This window comes from Cryptomeria japonica, chromosome 7, assembly GCF_030272615.1.
Source record: "Cryptomeria japonica chromosome 7, Sugi_1.0, whole genome shotgun sequence".
NCBI classification, from domain to species: Eukaryota; Viridiplantae; Streptophyta; class Pinopsida; order Cupressales; family Cupressaceae; genus Cryptomeria; species Cryptomeria japonica.
In genome coordinates, this window is record NC_081411.1 from 653638690 (window position 1) to 653647576 (window position 8887).

Here is an 8887-nt window from a genome sequence, read left to right on the forward strand (position 1 = left end):
TTAAATAAATTATTCAATTTATTTTCAATTAATTCATTAAAACCACACCTCTAAATCAATTAAATGAATAAATCCTATTTATTTAATTTAACCCTTTCCTCTTTTAAATAAATAATAAAATATTTATTTAAATCATTAAATCCCCCCCACTTGCATTCTCCTACAAATGCAAGTTGCAACCACAATTGAAATAAATTAATTTTATTTTAATTAAAATCCTATTTTCCCTCACCCACCAAACCCACTTGCAATCCTAAATTCCCTTCTAGACCCTTCTAACCACTTTCTAATAATTCTTAATTAGCCTAATCCATCTCCTAATTATTGTCACATTCCTAAGCAACTTGAAGTCGCTTCTCAAAGCCTCAAAGTCTTTGAAAAGCATTTAGTGTTTTATGTGTTCAACAAGCTAACCCCTAAAGTCTTCCAAACCACTAATGGCTCTTACATGACCATTAATGGCTCTTACATAACCATTTATGGTTAAATCCACTTGCCCAAATGGTTAGAGACTTTCCCTCTAACTCAACCTCCATTTAACCCATGGGTCTCTTCAAGCATTTATTGCTTTGACCATGGTTATCCTCACTAACTCTTGCACAAGAGTTTATCCATTGGATAAAGACATTATTTATTGGATAATGGCTTTATTCATTCAACTCAACATTAGCCTTACCTCCCAAGTTAACTTTCAAGTCATGTCAAGCATTTAATGCTTATTCACTCTTCTCCCAACCCATCTCTTGTTGACATTTGTCATCCTGGGATTGAATTGAAAGCCCTCACATGGATCATAAACCCCTCAATCCTGACCCTTGTTGAGATTACTCAATCTCAACCCTTCATTGCTCCATTTTACCTATAAATAGAGCTCATTTCTTCATAATCCAGATCCTGAAAATCTTGTATGCATCTAATTTATAGTGAAATTTAGAGAGCATTTAGCATAATCATCTACATTTGTCATTTTGGGCTAAAATTTACATTAGATAATTAGATAATATCTTGTTTTAGCTTGTTCACATTTGCATTCTCATAATCATCCATTCTACAATCTTGAACCTCCATAAGACATCCAGAATAGTGCAAAAAGATATTGAGAGCTACACTCATTTGGGAACTTGGAGAGGAGAGGAACAAGGGAGGAGAAGCTACAAGCATGGCAGAGGGAATTTTGAGATGCCTTATTGCATTTCTTAGATTTATCAAGCTTTCTATTTTATGTTTTGTGTCTCTCTTGATATGCTTGCTTAGGATAGTGTTTGATTTGTGATTTCTAACACTAACACTTGTTTTGTGGCTTGTTTGTTTGTGTTTGTCTTGACAATGTCCTAGCAATCCTTTTTTGTAGAGCATCAGATACTATTTCCTTGCCTTTCCATTTATTTAACTAAAAAATTATCTCATCCACATGTCTTCATATTCAAAATGATATCTCTCCATGAAATCTAAAAAGAGTCCAACATGTCTGTCTCTCATAATCAACCCAAGAAATGCCAAGCTATCCATAAATGGGATCAAGGGGGACAACTGGGAATGAAGAAACATATTTTGTTATAATAGCAGGGTGTTGGTGTAATTAATTATTCATATAGGATATAATTACACCTTACTTAAGTTGACTTAGGTACATGCATAACATCGTAGTTTGTATATGAGACACTTAGGGAGATGTGTATACATTGGGAATGTGTATGTAGGAGAATTACACCTTTTATGGTGTGATATTATTATTACTTTATCATATCCACTTATCGTGGAGTAATAATTCCACCTTCGATGGGTGATCCACCTCATGTGGATTATTTTATTGTTTCTCCTACCTACCCTACCTACCCTTTCATCTCATTGAGCCACATGTCATCATTGTGTGCTCTTTTGTCTCTTATCCTTGCCTTTATAAGAAGGCTCATCTTCATTGTTTGTAACTTTTGATGATCCAGTTGATCACATTTTGCTCTTGATTAGAATATAGTTTATTCTTATCAAATATTTTGTCTCTCCTATTGTGCTATTTAATGTGCTCTTGATCTTGGCTATTTTCAACAAAATTCTTACACAAGGCACCTCTATGATTGTACAACCTTTATTTGTTCTTCATGTTCCCTCTCAAGCTCCTCAAGCTATAATATCTATAACTCCTTTTTAAGAATGGACATTTGTATGTCCAAATTTTAATTTTTTCTTAATGTTTGGTTGTATGGGAATCGAGACAATCCTCCCCAATTATACTCCTGGACATCATCCTCTCATAACCCATAGGGTCTAAATTATATGTTACATTTGTAGGTGTCTTCTTAGGATAAATGTATCCATTCCAGATCATCATGATTAATTACAATTACTTATGCATGATAGAAATTAAAGGAAAATAGCTTTGTTTCTATACCAAGAGCTAAATCATGCTTTGAAATGGAAGATAAAAGGGGGTACCAAATACTTAGTTGTGGTTGCTTGATAATATGTTCATGAAAAATGAAAAATAGCAACAAACATTCACATTCTTTAATAGTAGAATGCCACCTCACAAGAGTGAGGATATATTTTAATTACATGGACCTCAATGACATAAATGTCAATTTTGGGTTACAATCACTAGTAGAGTCTTCATTTTTTCTTTACCTAGCATCTCAATGATAATTTGGGTGTCATTCTATTCAATGTGAGTTGATAGGTTGGCAACTCACCCAAACAAAATGTACAACTAAAAAATTCTTCAAGTTACTTCTAATTTCCAAAGACCCCACAACAATTGATTTAATAATTTTCTATGAAATGGTGCTAATTTTTTGGTGTGGTTTGATATATTATCAAGCTCACCCCAAAAAAATCAAACAACCGAATGATAGATCATCGAGGTTTACAAAATATATCCAATAGCCTATGATCTAGCAATGGCTAATTCTTCCTTACTAGTGTCACCAATATGTTTAGTCTTAGAATTATTGTTCCAGTCCCTAGAACCAAGTTTCAACCTCAAGGAAAAGGGAATGAATAAACAGATCAAAATTATTTATCAACAAAACAATGGAGAACTTTGATAAAAATCCATGAGAATGGGATTTGTCTCCTTAACTTTAAGCTCATCTTAGAACGGGGAGGGTGTTCCTAGGGTTATACCTTAACAACTATTGAGGTCACATAAAATTGATAAATGAATAATTGTCGACAATCAAACATAATTGATGTCTTAGTCCCAAAGAATGTCACTAGACTAAGAACAACTGGATATCACAATAACCCTTATATAATTGATATAATGGTGCACACATAACCCACATGAAATAATTATACACTTATATAACTCATAGTTGCATTCATGATAGCAAGAGTGGCAAGATAAAATATATGTTTGTGACTCAAAAAAACTCCTAGATATACAAATACTACTCTAGAGACATTGTACAATGAGATCCACTTACATTGGTAAACTTCCTCAATTCCCTAGGCATGTAACCTCTCAAAAAACTAGACTTTGGCATTGATGGATTCCCTACAAATTCCTAGGAATCTGAAGAAACACACAATGAACAACCTCCCTTTTAAAAAATATAAAGGCAACACAAACCCTCTTAATACCCAACCATAATCACTACACAGTATAGTGATTCAAAAAATGCATGGCCTGATCCACTCTTGCCAAAAGAATGCTACAAATTGAAGTATGGTACCTACAATAACTCCTATTCATTGAGAGGATAGGTTCCATGAATATTGGTAGGTGGGAAGGATGGAGCGATGAACACAAATATTGCCATCAAAATCATGTTATCTAAAATAACATCAAAAGATTATTAAAATTGTGGTTTATGCTATTTATTGATACTTTTACATCAGTTGATCAACAAGTTCATGAACCTATAAAATTACTCATAATGAACTTCTCCTTCATTCTCTTCCCTATTCTCTCCTCTTTCCTCTCTTCCCACTTTTCCAAACAATCTTTTTTGGTGAGTTAGAAAAATTGAAGAACTCACAAACACCAAACTCTTTAAATTTTTCTCCTTCCATATTCTCTTCAACCACTTCACCTTAGGGGAAGAGCACCAGTAGTTGAGCATGTATAAATAGTTGTGAGGGTAGTTGATACTTTTTGCTTCAATAATAGTACAATAAAAAAATGATTTAAAAAATCAAAAAACACATGCAATCAAAGAAGGTTTTTTTAAGTTAAAAAAACTAATAAAAAACTAATAAAAAACATGCAAACATTTTATTTAAAAAAAAAGACATGAAAAGTTTTTTATTAAAAAACTAATAAAAAAAAGTTTTTTAATAAAAAAACATGCATGAAAAGTTTTTATAAAAAAACTAATAAAAAAGAAAAGATTTAACAAAAAAAAACTATTAATTTTTAAAAAAAAAACTCATGCTCTCCAAATTTAATTTTTTTTAAAAAAACTCACGCTCCCCAAATTTAATTTTTTTTTTTTTATAAAAAAAAAATCATTTATTTTGATTTTTGAAAAAACCAAAAAACCAAAAAAATAAAAATAAAAAATACTTGTACTATACTTGTGTTTGTACGGCTAGCCAAGGAGGGGAAATTTTCTCTCTGAAGCAAACAATGTCCGATCTGAGCAAATGAACATACAATCTTGGGGTTTTTGGATGTTCTGAGTCCAATGGCGATGTCAGTTTGAGCCCAAGGTGCTTTGATTTCTGGAAATCATGAATATCTCCAACAAGGCAAATAGGGTCTTCAGATCTGAGCTCTGATACCATGTTAGAATTCATGATTGTTGAATTCCCACAAGCTCAGATAATCATTTGCAAGAATACCTGTTACATACAAAAGAGAAATTGCACAGTAAACAAGAATATTGAAGACAATAACAAGAACTAAATGCTTGATTGAATATTGCTTGATTTACAATGAAGGATATCTCATCCTTATAAATAAATCTAATTCTAAAGATAGAGACCCTAAAAAGCAATTAATAATTAATAATGAATTAATTATTAATATACCAAAGGGATGCATGCATATTAAATGATTATTAAATGCCTAAAAAGTTTCTTAAATTTAGCTTAAGTGAAAAAAGAAAAGGTGACTTAATTATTTAATCAATATGATTAAATTAATTAAGTAAATAAAACCTTTTACTCTAACAATAAAGTGGTAAGCATCAAAGTAAGAGAGTTGATCCAGTGTGAGAAGATTTGTGCAGATAGCTAGTGAAGTGTTTTGCAGAGGTTCTCAAATGGATCTATTACAAGCAATCAGTGTATGGTTAGATCTTTAACTGGAACTAATTCCATGCATCTGTAGATGCAATTTTTTTAATTCAACTATTTTTGGTAGTAAGACTTTTCAACAATAAGCCATTGTATCAGAGCAGTAAGCTCTCCAGGCAGTGAGCCCTCCGATAGTGAGCCTATTTTGTAATCTCATATAACTAGTTATATTATCTTGAGAGTTAACCCTCTCCATGGTTTTTCCCTTATTGGGTTTTCCATCTATGAAAATCTGGCATCTCTTGTGTGGTTGTGTTATGTTGTGGACTTATTTTCTATATTTCATTTCAAGGATAATTAAGATTAATTTAAGTTTAAATCATCAGAATATTATTTGTTTTAGTTTTAGTATATAGAGGAATATTTATTCACCCCCCTCCCCCCTCTCAATATTCTGTTCTATTCATCAAGTTTTTCAAAGTGTTCCTTTTTAGTAGATTTGTCAATTTGTAAATGTATCGATTGTCTAATTCACATGTTGGTAAAAACTCATGTCACCAATTTGGACTAAAGTGTTTAATAGTTTTAAGGTATATGAGTTTGGCAGTTTGTTGAACCATTAACTTGTCAAAAGTATTTGGTGAAAACGTTCATCAACTTGCATATTTTTTTGAAAGGCAAAGGAATGGAGAAACATAGGAGGAAATATTTCTTTTTTATACATTTTCTTAGGGAGAGGACCTAGTAGTTGTGCACCCTAACTTTGCGCTTCTCAAAATCCTACGTGGAAATTTTAAATCACTCCCAATTTTTTGCAGCAGCTTACTTGGCACATCCCCTGCTTATAAATAAAATTTCAAGGCCACATCATCAAGTATGGTTCCACATCATGCTTTTTGCCAAGGTGTCCAAAACAACCAAAAAAAAAAGTGAGACCAAGTCATGCAAAAGAGGCCCCTATATTTGTGCAGCTGATGTGGCATCACATGATTGGTTTCTTCTTACAACTAATGGTACATTACATAGAAATAACAACTTTAAAGTCACAACTATTGGTACAATGTATTGTAATTATTAATAAATAAACACACAAAAATTGATATTTTATGTTTCAAATAATATTTTTTATTTGTACTATTATTGAAGCAAAAAGTATCAACCCTCACAACTATTCATACATGCTCAACTGCTAGTACTCTTCTCCTAGTTCACAAGCCAATCAATTCATCGAAAAAGGACCATTCACTAGGATCAATTTGTCAATGAAGGGAGAGTTAGAATTCTTGAAGAGTTCATGATTTTTTAGTTCATCAAACCATTGACTTGTGAAAAATGATGATTTGATAAGTTTATTAGCTTTTCAAATATCCTAGGGGAGAGGGCCCAGTAGTTGTGCACCCTAACTTTGCACTTCTCAAAATCCTACATGGAAATTTCAAATCACTCCCAATTTTTTACAAAAACTTACTTGGAAAGTCGACTACTTATAACTAAGGTTTTAGGGCCACATAATAAAGTACGGTGCAACATCAGCATGCTTTTTGCCAAGGTGTCCAAAACAACCCCAAAAAAAGTGAGACCAATAGTCGTGAAAAAGAGATCCATTGACATGTGTAGCTGATGTGGCATTACATGATTGGTTGCTTTTTACAACTAATGGTACATTTCATAGCAATAACAACTTTAAAGTCACAACTATTGGTATAATCTATTATAATTATTAATATGTAAACACACATTTTATGTTTCAAGTAAGCTGCTATTGAAATTTTATTTATAAGCAGGGGATGCGCCAAGTAAGCTGCTGCAAAAAATTGGGAGTGATTTAAAATTTCCACTTATGATTTTGAGAAGCGCAAAGTTAGGTTGCACAACTACTAGGTCCTCTCCCTAAGAAAATGTATAAAAAAGAAATATTTCCTCCTATGTTTCTCCATTCCTTCGCCTTTCAAAAAAATATGCAAGTTGATGAACGTTTTCACCAAATACTTTTGACAGGTTAATGGTTCAACAAACTGCCAAACTCATATACCTTAAAACTATTAAACACTTTAGTCCAAATTGGTGACATGAGTTTTTGCCAACATGTGAATTAGACAATCGATACATTTACAAATTGACAAATCTACTAAAAAGGAACACTTTGAAACACTTGTTGAATAGAACAAAATACTGAGAGGGGGGAGGGGGGCGAATCAATATTCCTCTATATACTAAAACTAAAACAAATAATATTCTGATGATCTAAAACTTAAATTAATCTTAATTATCCTTGAAATGAAATATAGAAAATAAGTCCACAACATAACACAACCACACAAGAGATGTCAGATTTTCATAGATGGAAAACCCAATAAGGGAAAAACCATGGAGAGGGTTAACTCTCAAGATAATATAACTAGTTATATGGGATTACAAAATAGGCTCACTATCGAAGGGCTCACTGCCTGGAGAGCTTACTGCTCTGATACAATGGCTTATTGTTGAAAAGTCTTACTACCAAAAAGAGTTGAATTAAAAAAATTGCATCTACAGATGCATGGAATTAGTTCCAGTTAAAGATCTAACCATACACTGATTGCTTGTAATAGATCCATTTGAGAACCTCTGCAAAACACTTCACTATCTATCTGCACAAATCTTCTCACACTGGATCAACTCTCTTACTTTGATGCTTACCACTTTATTGTTAGAGTAAAAGGTTTTATTTACTTAATTAATTTAATCATATTGATTAAATAATTAAGTCACCTTTTCTTTTTTCACTTAAGCTAAATTTAGGAAGCTTTTTAGGCATTTAATAATCATTTAATATGCATGCATCCCTTTGGTATATTAATAATTGATTCATTATTAATTATTAATTGCTTTTTAGGGTCTCTATCTTTAGAATTAGATTTATTTATAAGGATGAGATATCTTTCATTGTAAATCAAGCAATATTCAATCAAGCATTCAGTTCTTGTTATTGTCTTCAATATTCTTGTTTACTGTGCAATTTCTCTTTTGTATGTAACAGGTATTCTTGCAGATGATTATCTGAGCTTGTGGGAATTCAACAATCATGAATTCTAACATGGTATCAGAGCTCAGATCTGAAGACCCTGTTTGCCTTGTTAGAGATATTCGTGATTTCCAGAAATCAAAGCACCTTGGGCTCAAACTGACATCGCCATTGGACTCAGAACATCCAAAAACCCCAAGATTGTATGTTCATTTGCTCAGATCGGACATTGTTTGCTTCAGAGAGAAAATTTCCCCTCCTTGGCTAGCTGTACAAACACAGGTATAGTACAAGTATTTTTTATTTTTATTTTTTTGGTTTTTTGGTTTTTTCAAAAATCAAAATAAATGATTTTTTTTTTATAAAAAAAAAAAAAAATTAAATTTGGAGAGCGTGAGTTTTTTAAAAAAAAATTAATAATTTTTTGTTTTAAAATCTTTTCTTTTTTATTAGTTTTTTTATAAAAACTTTTCATGCATGTTTTTTTATTAGTTTTTTAATTAAAAACTTTTCATGTCTTTTTTTTAAAATAAAATGTTTGCATGTTTTTTATTAGTTTTTTTAACTAAAAAAAACCTTCTTTGATTGCATGTGTTTTTTGATTTTTTAAATCATTTTTTTATGCATGCGTTTTTTTTGTTTTTGTTTTTTTTGGGGGGTGTTTTTTTTTTTCAAAAAAAAATTTGCATGTGCTTTTTGGGTTTT